The sequence below is a fragment of the Lissotriton helveticus genome, chromosome 1_1, assembly GCF_964261635.1.
Source record: "Lissotriton helveticus chromosome 1_1, aLisHel1.1, whole genome shotgun sequence".
NCBI classification, from domain to species: Eukaryota; Metazoa; Chordata; class Amphibia; order Caudata; family Salamandridae; genus Lissotriton; species Lissotriton helveticus.
Window position 1 is genome coordinate 655,531,303 of NC_136057.1, and position 15,558 is coordinate 655,546,860.

The 15,558-nt window shown below is 44.7% G+C and overlaps 1 protein-coding gene and 1 long non-coding RNA gene across 2 annotated transcripts in view; one reads left to right on the forward strand and one right to left on the reverse strand.

Annotated features, from left to right (window-relative positions):
* Positions 1-15,558, reverse strand: part of PCLO (piccolo presynaptic cytomatrix protein) — a 1,621,199-nt gene that overhangs the window by 395,180 nt on the left and 1,210,461 nt on the right. The gene's annotated exons all lie outside the window — the stretch shown is intronic.
* LOC144815422 (uncharacterized) overlaps positions 1-15,558 on the forward strand; it is a 210,661-nt gene that overhangs the window by 173,547 nt on the left and 21,556 nt on the right. The window contains exon 3 of the long non-coding RNA XR_013606923.1: positions 10,122-10,390. This is a non-coding gene — a long non-coding RNA (uncharacterized LOC144815422). The remainder of the gene's footprint in view (positions 1-10,121; positions 10,391-15,558) is intronic.

A 15,558-nucleotide genomic window follows, 5' to 3' on the forward strand; every position in this document is an offset into this window, starting at 1 on the left:
CCTACACAGTCTCATGCACTCACACTTCTCCCCCAGACAATGAGCCTGATGGTTCAAGCCACCTTTCGTGACGGTGACAGCGTCCCCCCACTTCTTTTTTTAGGACTCGTTCCCTGCTCTGACTGAATGGACCTATAGAGTTTAGTGATAGTCTGTCTATTGGAAATGAAGATAAGGAGAAGGGAGAGTGTCCGGCATGGCTTCAGTTCCTGTGAAAATGTGGAGAATGCTGCGCCGCATGTTGCCCGCAATCTATAATAGATGAGGCAGTCCATTAATCTGACAGTGTGCCCACCCCGATGTCAGGATTTGCAATAAACGAACAGTTTTTAAATAAATGTGCCATTTTGGAAAGGCCCCACTGCAGAGGTCTATCATGTATTGCCTTGTCTTTGGTAAGTTGGTGCAAGGGGAAATGTGACAAAGATTGCACAGGTGTATTTAATACGGGGCATGATGCTCTCTGAAGGAGTCCACCTCAGGTCAATTTCGTGCAGGTGGTGGAATTCATTTTGTGACGACTCTGTGATGAACATGTCCCCAGGGCAATCGGTAGGGACACCAGAGCCAATGTGGCACATTCACTGGTGATGTGGGCCCAAAAAATATAATTGTGCTTGGACGCGAAATAACATAGTTCAAAATCTGGAGCTACCAGACCACCTTGGTCACATTGCAACATTAACACTTCCAATGTAATGCTGGGATTGATGCCAAACAGAGCCAGGTCGATCATGACAGATTGTAGGCGTTTGAAATTGTGTTGAGGCAGTGGGAAAGGAACATTGATGAATAGATATAGTAGTGATAATCATAAGGACAAAACCCATCAGCGTTTTATCTTGTCTTCTATTTTCGTTACTACTGTACCATAGATCTTCGCATTAATAAGTTTTTATTCTGACTGATCCAAACACCTTAATATTTAACCAAGGACGCATGCCAAGGAAGAGGGATTTCCAGTCTGCAAAGGTGCATGCCAGGAGTTAGTGCAAATATTGTACATTTGTTTCAGTTTATGGAAATGCCAGACATGCTAGAAAGCCCTTAAATGCAGTGAATTCTCGAATAATTGGTACTAGGTTATGGCCTGGTTTCCTAAGATACAGTGTAATGTCGCCAGCATATCATGAGAAGAGTAGGTTTCGCGAGGTGAAGTTAAGACCTCTGTGGAAATAGCACTGGCTGATAACGCTAGAGGCTCTAACAACAGCGCAAGCAATGAAGGTCAGAGTGGGCAACCCCCCAAGCCTGGGGCGGGGCTTGGGGGTGCCCCATGGTTCTAAAAAGGGGACGAGAGGAGTCTGATTTGTGGCTTGTCATAGTGCATCGGACTAAACACAGAAATTAGGAATTGACATTGTAGTCAAAATACCAAATGGAAAACTCTACTCCAGAGAATCACAGACTTTTAGGGTGTCCAGTAGGAGAGCCACGGCCCTAAGAGTTGGATTCACTTGATGTATGAGAGCAAAAATACATATGAGGTGGATCTGCCTAGAATAAACACGGATTGATTAGGGCGCACGATTTCAATTAGTTGGAGTAGTAGCCAATGGGCCAATACCTTGGCCAGACTCTTGGTCTTAATGGACAAGCCGTTAAGATTCAGAAGTGTAGTAGGCACAGTTTCCTTCAAAGACTGAGGGAGGGAACCCGTGTTACATGCTTCGTCAAAGACTTGCTAGAGTTGTGAGGCTAGGAGGTCAGCGAAGGCCTTATGGAATTCGCTAGGGAGCCTGTCACCCCCGGCACTTTAAACAGGTAGGTAGTCCAGAAATTACTTTGTTAATCTCCTCGAGGGTCAGGGGGCATCAAGAAGCTGACGTTTAGCACCGTCCAACCTCATCATAGCTGACCTGTCCAGAAATTCGGTAAGCACTTTGAGTGGAGGGGACTCCCATTATACCCAGAGGTCAGAGTAGAAAGAACTGAACTCCTCTAGTATTTGGTTAGAGTTATAAAGCATATACCCATAGTCATTAGAATCTGGATTACATCATGCGAAACCCCACCAGTTCATAGTGTTGCTGTTAATATTCTGACTGGTCTCTCGCCTTCACCATAAACTCTGGCCAAGGCTTAGCGACCTAAGTTCTTAATCTGCCTATCTGTCAACTCCACAAACTTGGAAAGTTTTGCTTTATTGTCTCTCACTGTCACTGAATTGTGGGTGAGTGTGAAATCGGTTTCCAGGGAGCGAATGTCACTTTCCAATCTGTTCAAAGAGCAGTACTTTTCTGCGAATGCCGTGCTGCTTGGAGATACATACACGGCGCATAACAAACAATAATGCATCCCAAAGTAGGCCTGCACTGTTGCTTGACTTTTCGTGGGGTGTGAGTAGTTAGTTATCTCAGTCCTAATCTTGTCTCACAATTATGTATCGTGGAGGGTCAGGAGCGACAAACGCTAGATAAATGCATGGGGTTGGGACAAGAGTAATGCAATAGTGAGGAGCACTGGGGCATGGTATAAAAAAGTGTGCGAGAGCTGGTCTACACCTGTCGTTCATGTACACACATCTGAGAACCCTAGCTAAAAGTTGTGTCTGGAGCAGGAGCCTGAGACCAAATGTGTATTTACCCTTCTGACTTGTAGGATGTCTGCATCTCCATATGCCCACTAAATTATGCTCAGACATGATGGAGTGTAGTGAGGCAGCGGAAGTAGGGTGGCAGCCAGCAGAAGGCTGTGATCTGTGATGGGTTGACTCGTAGACCAAGTGTATGCCCCCATCCCACCCCCACAGAATACATTGGGGAAATAGCTGAAAACAAGTGTGCTACACTTGCTGCATGAAATTTGAGTTGTCCACTTTGGGGCGTAAACATTTAGGAATGTAATTTGTTACCATGTATTATGCCTTGAACAATTAATTAGCAATCCAAAGGGTCACTGACCTCCTACAGCAACCGAAAGGGCACCACATGCCGAATAAGAAGTGAGTGAGCCAACAAATCAACAGGATGAGCTGAGCCAGAGCCGAGCCAAGGCTCTGAGAGCCAGTGCATAAGCTGAACCCTGAAAATGTTTGCTATGCAAATCATACAACAAACGTTAAGGAAAATATGATTGTCTCTTCCAAATAAAAAAAAAGAATTATGACTTTAACATATGAAAGTTATGACATTAATACATCACATCATAGCACTGCACGGAGTTAAGAGTGATAGTTTTTAAACATGAATTTAGAACCATTGCTGCCCCCGTCCACACACTGGCAACAATGTCATCATTGAACCCAGAGGCAGGAGGCAAGACAGTTGTCTTGAGAATCCTGTACGCGGACCAGATTATTGTAGCGCAACATTGTAGTCTATTCAGTAGCGGCTTCTATCAGACCGGGTGGTGGGGTAAGGGGTGGGTGAGGAATGTTATGAAAAACAAGGGATCCCCTGAACCAATCACAGTTCAATGCAGCGATGTGATTGGTCTGAGCACAGTGGATCGGCGCTCAGACTGGAACAGGGAGCCTTGCATGTTCCTCACCAGGCTGTGTGATACAGCCTGATAGGAACAGGCAAAGTGAGTATCAACTGTTTGGTCGGCCCAAAAGGGCGGGCCAAACAGTTCATTCACACTTAGGGAGTGAATACCACTCCTCCACTGCTCTTGCCACTCCCGGCCCCCCACTGACTGCATTAGGGAAAATAAAATAATAATAACGATATGTTAACATAATTTTATTTTATCTTTTGAGCAGTGGGGCGATGCGCCTCCCCCTTAGCAGAGGAGCGGCCACTGAGTCTATTAATACATTTGCATTTTGAACAGCTTCTATTCTGAACTCACATGTTTGAAAGTGCTTATGTATTATATATGAAGAAAAAGGAGTTTTGGTGAAATAACATATTTGCCTAACATCACATAATCAAGCTAGGAAGATGTGATTTATCCGGGTTCTTTGGTTTTATATTGTACACATGGGTCACTAAATAGGTATCTATTTGTGTCTCCATTTTATGGTAATCCTTTTTTTACCTATGTGTGTATTTTTCTGCAGCTTTTATATAGCCCAAATTCCCCCCAAAGCTACTGGAGCGCTTTAAATGAGCAACATTTACATCACACAGTGTCAAATGAGTTTTTTTTAGGCAAGGGGAGGTTAAGTCATTTGCAAAACCACAGATGCTGGAAATGGCCCTTTTTGCAGGGTTATCCCTAAATGTTTTGCTTCTTTCTCCTTTGTTTTTTAGGTCTCGCCTACGCAGCGCGAATGCGCTGCATAGGAGAGAGACCTAATGCCATCGGCACAGCTTTGGGGGCAAAAACGTGCAAGCGTTGCATTGCTTGTGACGCGTGCAAGTCTGGCGATTTCCTTGCGGGAGCGGGCAGCGCCATATGGTGGCGCCATGTGGTCACACGCTCCCGCAAGGGAATCGCGCTGGCCCCCTCCCGTGCTGCCGCACGAGGCGCGCGCTTGTTCTTGATATATCACTCCGTTGCTCCCTCGTCTATGTTGACTTTTCCTCCAGCCTGCTGCTTTTCAACCTCCCTGTTCCGGTTTTCAGATAAAAACAAATGCTTTTTAAACATTTCTGGAAGTCGAACAGCTTACATTTTGATGCTGGGCTGTTCCTTTTGTCAAAGCACGCTATTTCGCACATTTATATGTTACATTTCACTGCTCCAAGATTGGTGTCTGCCATGCTAAGAATAGTTAAAAACACAAAAAACGTTGTAGTGTCATGCCGTATGCATTTGCATGCATTGTTATGCATGTGCACATCATTACACTTAGCCCACACGCACACAGCAACGCATCGGGGTACCCAGGCGTTTGTAAAGTGCCGGCTCTGGATAAGTACTCGCAGAGCACAGCGCTCGTGCTTGGGAGGCTCTGATACTGCTGCTGAGAGCTTCTCTTGACGCCAGAGGCGTTTGTTGCACAGATGTGATTACAAGGTTTTTTTCTACTCTAATTTGTTTCCAAGCGCCTCGAGGAGGAAGTTAACAATTTGTAGCTTTTGAACAACATTCCCTTGGTCTACCACGACCAAGGCCTTTTTTGTGCAAAGGTGATGTCCGTCTTTTTGGTTGTGCTCACCATATATTGGCGGGACCTCTCGTCTATTACGCACCTCCCCACAAATATTCTCTCTGGCACATTACTAACCCCCCTTCTGCCAAAATACTCTTTATGTCTCCTGCAAATGTGCACGCACGCGCAGCCATCGATGACGGCGGATAAAAATAGCTGCCTGCATGCGACGGTTTCCAATCGCCTCTCTCACTGGTCGCCAGCGGAGCTCGCCAATTAAAACATGAAAGCACGAAACCCGAGGCCCACTAAAGACCCCCCGACAACCACATTAATGGCGGCAGTGAAGGCGCGATACACAGCGTAATGCCAGATTGCACTTAACAAGGATAAAAAAAGAGTAGTTAAAGTGAAGGAATCGGTGTTTGCCTGTAGTGCTTAGATACAGGTTAACCCTTAGCCTTAAGCACTATATTATAACAAACACTAAAAGTCAACGGCGGATAAATATAGCTGCCTGCATGGGACGGTTCCCAGTCACCTCTCTCACTGGTCGCCAGATTAGCTCGCCAATTAAAAAATGAAACCTGAGGCCTGACAAAGACCCCTGACGACCACTTTGATGGTGGCAGCGAAGGCGCGATGGTGCTGCAAAAATCACTTCACGTTCCGCATCCACGCCCCATCTGCTGCCGTGATGGGGGCGGTAAATGGCTGTCTTTACGGTGGCGGGGATTAAGGCGGGATGAATCTAGGAGGCGATGAGGTGAGCGCGCGTCCCGCCCAAGCAGCACGAGGACTGCCCGAGTCTGGGAGGCAGGCCCGGCCTTTGCTCAGTCCGCGCCTTGGGCGGAATCGAATTTGGCACCCCATCCATACCTGTATTTCGTCCTAGCTGTAGCCTGCAACTTGCTTTAGACAGGACCATTGGAATTATGTGGCATGGGAGGAACAATTTATGCAACATGGCTGACTAAATTATGCGGCAAGACAAGCCAAATTATTCAGCATAATGGGGCACATATTGTGATAGTATTAGTTTCTTATTTTGTTAAATGTACATGGGCAAACGCTGTCTTCACCCCATTAGTACCAGTTTAACACCTAAATACAACAAAAAGCAACAGAAAATAAACTAGTCAACCTTTGCAAATGGCCTTCGACTGCATGGCAACACATCTTTCTGCATTTTTAGTAACTTTTTATCAGTTTGAGCTTGAAATACGATTTTTTAAATTAAAATCTGCAGATTATGCAGGAGATGATGGATTATATGCCACATGCGCCACATACTTACTATGTGGAAAACACAGCATCCACAAATTTACATAATTCCATAATTCCAGGTGACCAGGCTATATATGATAGACAACATGCAAACTGTTAACTACATTGACTCTGTAAATACATTTTCTTTGCATCCTGGTTCTCCTGCGTTTATAGTGAGGACAAACAAAACTGCAAGTATAAGAATGCAAACAAAAATGGAAGAGCTTAACATAACTAAGCATCTACCACAGCAATTTTGTACTTGTAAGCAGAACATTTTCACACTTAGAAAACAGTAATTAGCATTTTTGTTTTAGCTGCTCCCAAATGAGACCTTAATTGCCTGGCTGGCTGCTGTTCTATAGACCCCGATTCTAGGCGTAAGTAGAGCGCACTTTGGACCTTTTATTTTAATGCTTAGGCCTTGGCTGATTAGCCTGCCCTCGCTTCAGTCACCCACAGCCCCACACATTCATGCCTACTTGCTCTAAACTGTAGGTGACTCGTCAAAAGTGTTAAAGGGTGTGAAAGGGTGTGAAGGAGATGGTAGGGAAAGAGGATGTTAAACAGGGGGCCTGTAGCCTGCATAAGAAACAAGCTTTAGCATAGCCAATATGTATTGCCTTTGGGACGTTATAACAGTTGATGTTGTTGCACCAAGGATATTGTACTGCATTACTAAATACTTATAAGGTTCCAAAGGCGAGACCTATTGGCTATGCCAATGCTGGTCCTGACCTGTGGTTGTTTGCTATAGAAATCTGGGCATTTTACCACTGCTGATCAGTGCTAAAGTGCATATGCTCTCTGTGTGAATTGTTTTGTTGATTGGTTATCCATGATTTGGCATATTTGTCTTACCAGTAGGTCCCGAGTAAAGTGCACTAAGTGTGCCAGGGCTGGTAACTCAAATGCTACTAGTGGGCTTGCAGCACTGATTGTGCCACCAACATAAGTAGCGCTAAAAAGAGGTTCCAGGCCTGCCACTGCAGTTTCAGTGAGCAGTTTGTTAACTGCCATGTCGACCTGGCCAGTGTACCCACCTCCCAGGCCTTATACTTCCCCTCTCTTACACATAGGACACCCCTATGGTAGGCCCAAGGTACCCTCCTCCCCATTTCTAACAACAGAATATTGAGCAGACGCCGAGAGTCGAACGTGGTTTCCCAGTTCCAAAGTCAGCAGATCTGAGTAAGGCCGTATCCTGTGTAGTGGAGGGTGGCAGGCAGTAGTTACATGAAAGCAGTGGCAGCTCGCAGAGGGAGTGCTGCGGGGCGGTGGCACTCGCTGCGTTTTATTTATTTATTTTCTTACTTTACTCCTTGCCGTCGTATCTCTGACTCCACTACCCCCCTGCCCCTCCCCCGCCCCCCCACCACCCCTCAGTACTCCCTCTGCAAGCCACCACTGCATGAAAGCTTGACTCGTTATGGGCTTGCGGTTCTAACAGGACCTCGAGCTGAGCCAGAGCCAGGTTTCAGCTTGTTGTTTCAGTGGCTTGCCCACCTCTACAGTAAATGAGAACGGCTGTGTCACTTGAATAAGAGGAATTGGTGGAGAGCGTGCGAATGACATTCCAATGCACCTGCTGACAAGGGTTTTCTTGAGGTATCTCCAGTAAAAGTGCGACATTGATGCAATGACGAGTGAGATAAGCTAGAACATGGCAAACTTTACAGGGATTATTAAGCCCCTAACATGGCAGTGTAATGTAGGCATATTTATGGTCTACAGGGTTGCATGCAGTTGGTATGTTGTATAGGTGGCACTCTGAAGAGGTCTCTACTGTCACATATATAGTTATTCCAAATACAACTATAACAATCTTCAACTATATATTTCCTATAATATCTCATGTGTCAAAATAAAGTATTTTCTTTCTCTGAAAGGCAGTGGATGGTATTCATAACTTATTGCTGTTACCAGAAAACATTGCTGAAGGTAATAACCTACACTGTCCAAAGAGATAAATTATACTTCACAGCTCAAAGCTTTAAGCTGGATGTGTTTTATGGGCTAACGTAAATAGGAGTTTTTATCTCAGACATTTTGAAAAGTTGAGATGTGAGGAAATTATTTTTGTAGTCACTGGACCATGATGTCCTTCATGGATATTTTACAATTGCCTCAAACTCCATCTGCTGGCTTCACTTCAAATTAGATTTCAACTCTCAGTGAACATGTATTCAGAACTGCTTCAAATTGAGCTTTTTCTGTATGATTCAAACCTAATTCCAAATTATTTGCTTAATAAATAAGCAAAAGTGTAAGGAAAAAGTTTAAGGAAAAATACGCAAAAAAATGAGATTATTACAATAATGACGTTTAATTTCACATGTTACTTAAGGAATGACAGTGACAGAAATTTACATTTACATCAGTCTAGAATAAATAAACCAAAACCTATTTTACGTACTTCTTATTAACTTAATAGTTGCAATTGTGTTGTGCATTGTGGTGTATGAGTGCATTGCACAAACAGGCATTCCGCCACTATTTGCTGAGGGTCTATACCAAGCTATGTTGCACGAAAATACACCAGAAGAACCTCTTGGGACTATACCTTTATTTCATATCAGGTAGTCACTGTAGCGTGCTCCCCAGCCCGGAAGCATTCAGATAAAAAAATCCACAGACCAAGGTCAGTAACAGACGTCTTTATTCCCAATCATATGATCACACACTGCATGCTCATTAAGTCATAACCATTAATAACCACACCTTAATACTGACCAGCAAGTCACGTAATTCCTCTATTGAGTCTAACCAGAACCAAAAGGTCCTAGTGCATATACACTTCATATCCCTCTTTATTAAATAAAAAATACAATCAACAGTCACAAAAGCACAGGAGAGAGGATATTGAACTTTTTGACTGGCATGATGTTAATTGATGCACCACTGTCTATGATGAAGGTTATGGGGCAATCATTAACCTTTATTGTAATTTGGGGGCAGTGTCCAAATGAATTTGGTTGCTTCGTTTGGTGGTTTGTTTTGTCTTTGTTTTTCCTTGCTGGAAGCCAAACCTACATTTGCCTGTCATTCCTAAGTCGATACCATCATAGCATATCCATTTTCTTCACTGGTGCTTGATAATAGCATTGAAGAGCCATTTTAGGATGATCTTGACGACAATCGACTTTGCCTGGTTTCTACTTGTCGCACCTGATATCGCTTTTTGGCCTTCTAGGCGTGGCGAGAATGCTTCTAAAATGTGCTGGCATCCATTTCTTTTCCCGAGGTGAAATATTGGGTTTCTCTTTTGCTTTGCAAACCGTTATAAAGTGGGTTTTTTTCCATGCAACCTTGGAACGTCTGTCCTATGGCTGGACATTTGCCTTCATGGGAAATGAAAACCCATATCAAAAAAACAAATGTTCCTTTTTGGAGACATCGACTTGTGTGCATCCTATTTGTGCTTGCTTTTCATGAACAATGCTGATCCATTTTTCACTGATGCAGCTTCCATATCAGCAGCTTGTTGAGATGCTCTTTCATTAGTCCTTGTAACCATTAGTACTTTCTCTATGTGTCTTCTGAAAGAGTGTGAAAGACAGCCATCTAACACTCTGAGACGTATGGTTTCTTCATCATTAAATTCACTAAACTTGCAGTGTTTGATAAGCACATCAATCCTCTCAACAAAATATTCCATCATTTCACCAGCTTGCTCTTTCACTTGATTGAAAATATACCTTTCATAGTAGGCATTCAGCATCGCATTGAACTTGGTTCCCAATGCTTCTTGGATTTGATGGTACGATATTGCATCAGTCTGCAAGTTTTTCTTCAGCACTCATTTTATTCCATCACTGGCATGGTTCTTTAAATACTTAATGATTTTCTTATCATCTACTTTTTCCAGGACATCTTTGAAGACTTCAAACTTCTCGATCCATGCAGTCCACCTGGCACCAATATCCTGCTTCCTGGCGGTGTTCAAGAGCCATGGTGGTTTTAGAAACGCAGCATCATACGTCATACTCCCTTCTGCAGTCATTGAACATGTTCCCTATTTTGATGGCTTTCATTGAGCTGGATGCCACTTGCTGCAGTGCACGCATCATACTCTCACCCAGGCCTGGGTCATCACACTGGATTCAAGATTGTGTGGCACTTCCCTCTGTCATGCTGGTAAGTATGATTGTATTTTTGTACCGAGTTATCATTGCATTTAGCGTTTGCTCTGCATGGACAATGGCTCTGTGTTATGGTGTGATGCAGTATTTAATCTATCAATGTTTCCAGTGGGTTTATTGGTGGGATTTCATATATGCTTCTTCATAGGTTCCTCAATTTTTTCAATGGTGGTGTCTGGGCTAGAGCAGGGCTTTGACTCCACTCAAGCCAACTTTAAACTACTTTTCAACAATTTTGGTGCATGTGGGACGCACAAGTAGTTTTCGGTATCGCTTAAAACTTTCAGGGAGAACAGTCCCATTTCGTCGGGCACATATATCCTACTTGTTGCCAGTTGTAGCGTCCTTCAGAACGCAGGTGCATCCAAATGAACACACCACAGACAGAGCTCTGTAACAGACATGTTTATTCCACAGCATACAATCACACCCTACACACTTATTACGTCATTACTGTTTATACCCACACATTAACACCTCCTAGCAAGTTACATAATTCCTCCATTCGGGTCCGCTGAGGACGGCAAGGGTCCTAGCACACATAGTCTCACCAATCTCTGCTATGTATACTTGGAGAAGGGAAAGCCTGTTCTACTCAATCTCTACCATGAGAAAGGAACTATGGCATCAAAATTACATTTCAAACATGAAAACCATACTGTTTGTGACTAGCAGGAACAGCTGCATGGTTGCTAATGACTGTGACAATAGGCCTAAGTCCCACTTCAGCAATCCATTGACTTACATCAAGACAGGCCCCTGTGGATGAATCAACAATGCTTCCTGTATCCGAAGTGGAGTGCTGACAATTTCTTCAAGGTCAGAACTAAGCCTTACTCTCTGATGCAGCCTTCCTGCCTTTGCACGCAGTGAAGTCACTAGCCAGCCCAGTGTTTCCAGTGACTAAAAATTTAGTGCCCTTTGATTCCCTCAACAGACAGCAGGGGAGGGCACCCCAAGATTCATCGATCAGAGCAGTAGTGATTATCTGGTGAGCGCATTCTCTCACTATTCCCATGTTCACTTTTCATCTTTACAGGTACACACCCTCTCCTTGCATTTCTTTCCGCCAACTAATGTCAATCTGTTGTGGCTTTGATTGTAGTCCCATGACAACTGTATATTGTCTGAATTGTAAAAAAACATTCTTTGGGCATTCTTGACACTGCAATGCTGCTATCAACTGCGGTGCAGGTAACAGTCGTTGGGTCGTGGAGCCGGGTAAGGGGGGATTTCGAGGGACAATCATGATTGAACATTAATTATTTATTTAATTTATCATCAGCATCGTCCCTCGAAATCCCCCTTTACCCGGCCCCACCGCCCCACCGCTGTTACCTTCAAGGACCCCAGCTGGCTGCCATGCTGTGCATAGGTCCTTTCCCAGCTTCTTTGGAGTTAGTAGGTCGTCCTCTCTGTGCATATAGACCAACAACCAATATTCCCATCTTCTCCACTGTTGCATGAAGATCAGTCCTTCTTGGACCACAGACCCAATGTTGCTACCACTTTTGGGTTATATGATATCCCCTTTTTAGGGTGTTGTGAAAGTCTAGCTCTAAATTGAAAGAAAAAAGAGGTTTCCAAGACACCAAGAACCTTCGGTTTGAATGTGTTCCCAGGTTATTTTAGTTCCCCTGGTGGTTATATCTATTTCTGTGTGTTTTTTAATGTTATTTCCTAGAGGCAACACTTCTCTTGTAAGAGGACAATAGTCCTCTTGGTGCCCATGGGTCCCCCCAATCCATGCATGCACAGTGTGGTGGGCAACATGGGGTGCCCGCCACAGGGTGTACGCTTTTCCCCACCCATCCCTTTTTCCTACAGGAGTCTGCATATGCCTCAGTACACGAGCTCCCATAGAGTTCAATGGGAGTTCCAGTAAACAGAGTCGGTCAGCATACGGCTGCATCATACTCATTCAGTCGGACTCGCACAGCGCAATTCGCTTGGAAAGCCCTCTGGATCAGAGTTGTATGGCGGGCTTTCCTACCAAGATCGTATTCTGGCCCTAGGTAATTATAGTTAGGTCTGTTTTGTCCATAGACATGGCGTTTTCTGGTTTGCTAATAACTTTGGCCCCGTTTGACGATTCTCCGCAAAACATTCCACAAAAAAGCTCTTTCCTGGAAGATTTTGAGGCAATCCATCAAGCAGGGGGCAAGAGAAAAGGGGCTCCCTAAACACAAACTCCCCATGTATTTTCTATAGACTTCTTTAGACAAGGCTATAGCAAAAACTGCAGAACGGAATTACCCCAAATTTGTCAGGAAACTAGATCTTGGTCCGTTAAGCAGATTTTGAGATATTGAGTGTAAAAAAATATTGATATTTGAACTTATGGGCTCGCAGCAGTGTTCAAGACCCTTGCAGGAGCGCAAATTTGAAAATAGAGCAATCTGATTGGCCCATGAAGCTTAATTTCCCTTGGGCCATCTCGCTCCCATGGGAGTCAGACTCCCACGAAAGCTAGCACTCTGACTGGCTACCAGCAACATGAGAAAAATGTTGCTGGCAGCCATTAGAGGACTTGGGGACTTAGTCCACTGTCCTGAAGTTGTAAAAAAAATAGTAAAAGATATATGGAGTGGAGTAGGGATAACCTGACCCACTAAGCCACATGCAACACTAAGAGCCCCCTGGCCCAAAAAGAAAAAAATGGAACACAATTCTGCGATCCTGCGAGACTGTTGCGGTATTAAAAAACCTAAAGTGCCACCTGGGTCCTATTTACTTCTTATAAGCCCTGGGGACCCTATCCCAGGGGCTTGGTTTAGAAAGTGGAGGGGGCTGCAAGACCTCCACCTACCTGAGCCATTAGAAGCCCAGGGGAGCCCGCCGTCTTTGCCAATCTTATTATGTATGGGGAGTGGGCCAAGCACTCCCCCTACCCGAACCTTGAGAAGCCCCCAAGAGACTATCCCTGGGGCCGACATTGATTTTTATGAGGAGTGGTGGCTCACCTCCCCTTGCTTCAAAAGGTCACAGGGAGCCTCCCCTGGGGCTGAAATAGCACAAAATGGGTATGGGCAGAGGTGAGGGTCTGAAAAGTTTCAGCACCCCGTAATCTCCTTAAGTTTCCTTTGTTTGCCCTAAGTTGGCAGGGTATGCCCAGACGTGGGTCCCTTGCTCACTTTGCCACTGGAATTAAGCTAGCCTGGCTGATGAGGGGTGTTACTTCGAACCGGTCCCAGGATCCTTGTTTCCGGTCCAGGGAAGACATGGCTTGGCAATTCGGGTCGGACGGCTCCCATGAGACACAGTGTCAAGGCTGGTTTGCATATAGCTGTGTCTAAACTCAGCTGGCGAAGTGAGCAAAAGAATGATGATGGTTTCAACCCAGATCTGTAACTGTGAGAAAGTGTCTGAAATGTTGCAGTCTCCATCCATCATCTCCTTCTGTTTGTTTTGTTCGCCCTAAGTTGGCAGGGTATGCCCAGACGTGGGTCGCTTGCTCACTTTGCCACTGGATTCAAACTAGCCTAACTGATAAGGGCTGTTAGCCCGAAACCGGTCCCAGGATGCTTGTTTCCGGTCCAAGGAAGACATGGCCTGGCAGTTCGGCCTGGACTGCTCCCATGAGGCACAGGGTCAAGACTGATTTGCATATAGATGTGCCTGAACTAAGGTGTCGAAGTGAGCTAAAGAACAATGATGGATTCAACCCAGATCTGTGACTGGGGGAGAGTGTCTGAAAAGTGTCAGTGCTCCGTCCAACATCTCCTTGTGTTTGCTTTGTTCTCCCTAATTTGGCGGGATATGCCCAGACGTGGGTGACTTGCTCACTCATCTCCTTGTGTTTGCAAAATGGAAAGGGGGTAACAGGCCCCTCTTCTCTGAGCACGCAAAGGACCTGGAGTGGGCTAGATTTATTTAAGGCAGGGGGTCCATGTGGTCCCCTCCCTGAACCATTATTTGCCCCAGGGGAACCTATCCTGGGTCCAGATTTCAGCTATGTCCGTGTGTGCCCATTCCTGAGACATAGCGGTTTCCCTGCCCTCAGTGGTGTCAATATCGGCCAGGAGTGGGGGTACTGCAATGGGTGAATGTATGCTTGTGTCAGTGACTGTATAGGTGAGTAAGTATTTGTTAGTATCTGTATGAATAAGTGAATTGGTGTGTGTATAACTGTATAGGTGAGTAAGTGGCAGCGTGATTGAGTCTATGGGTTAGTGAGTAGGTGAGGGAGTAGCTCTATGAGTGTCTGACAGTGTATGAGTGGCTCTATGGGAGTATGAGTGGATAGGTCAGTGGCTATATTAGTGAGTGAGTGGGTATACGAGTGGATGTATGGTTGTGTGAGTGGATGTGTGCCCAGACCTATGAATGAGTGAGTGGGTATATAAATACTGGTATGAGTGTGTCAATGGTTTTGAGAAGGGTAGTGTGAAAGTTGGAGTGGGTGTATGAAAGGTTAAAAGGAAGTGAGAGTGGGTGCATCAGAGATTATGTGGATGATGTCATCAGTGATGTCATTTGAGATGTCATGAGTGATGTCACTGACCATATCATGATGTTGCAGGGTTTCTGTACTCACACAGAACTGTGCACAGAGGAGTGGAACCTCGGCAAATTAGGGTGTCCCAAAACTTACCTTAGCAACCAACTCACCCCTTACCGAGCTAGCTACAGTGTCTCATTGGACATATCAAACTTCCAATGTTTAGACAAACCAGAACATGAACTTACAGTACCTCAGGGTACGTGGGACTCATGAACACTCTTTCGTTATATTATCATTACAAACCAGAACATGGAGTAAAGAAGACACATGTGCATTTGAAATGTTTATTTACTAATGCCGTCTTCTCAGGCGCAGTATCTTAGATAATACAAGTATACTTATTATCAGTAGCAAAATTATCAGCATAGTTACTAAGACATAAAAAGCGAATGGTGACAGCATGTTAACATGCTGTAATGAATAAGAGTTAACAACACTTATATCTCACCCTCCCTAACACATATATTATATTATTAGCTAAGAAGGTCTCTTTGGGTTGTTTTAGGGCGGGCCCATACCTTAGTGTCCTAGCATGAAGGAATCACATCAGCATACACCAGCTCTCTCTGCATGTGCACCGCATCAAGTGTGTTAACTATTCTCCTGCAAAGCAATATCAATCCCGCCTCAAGCCCAAGTTGGCAAGGGCTGCACTTGTG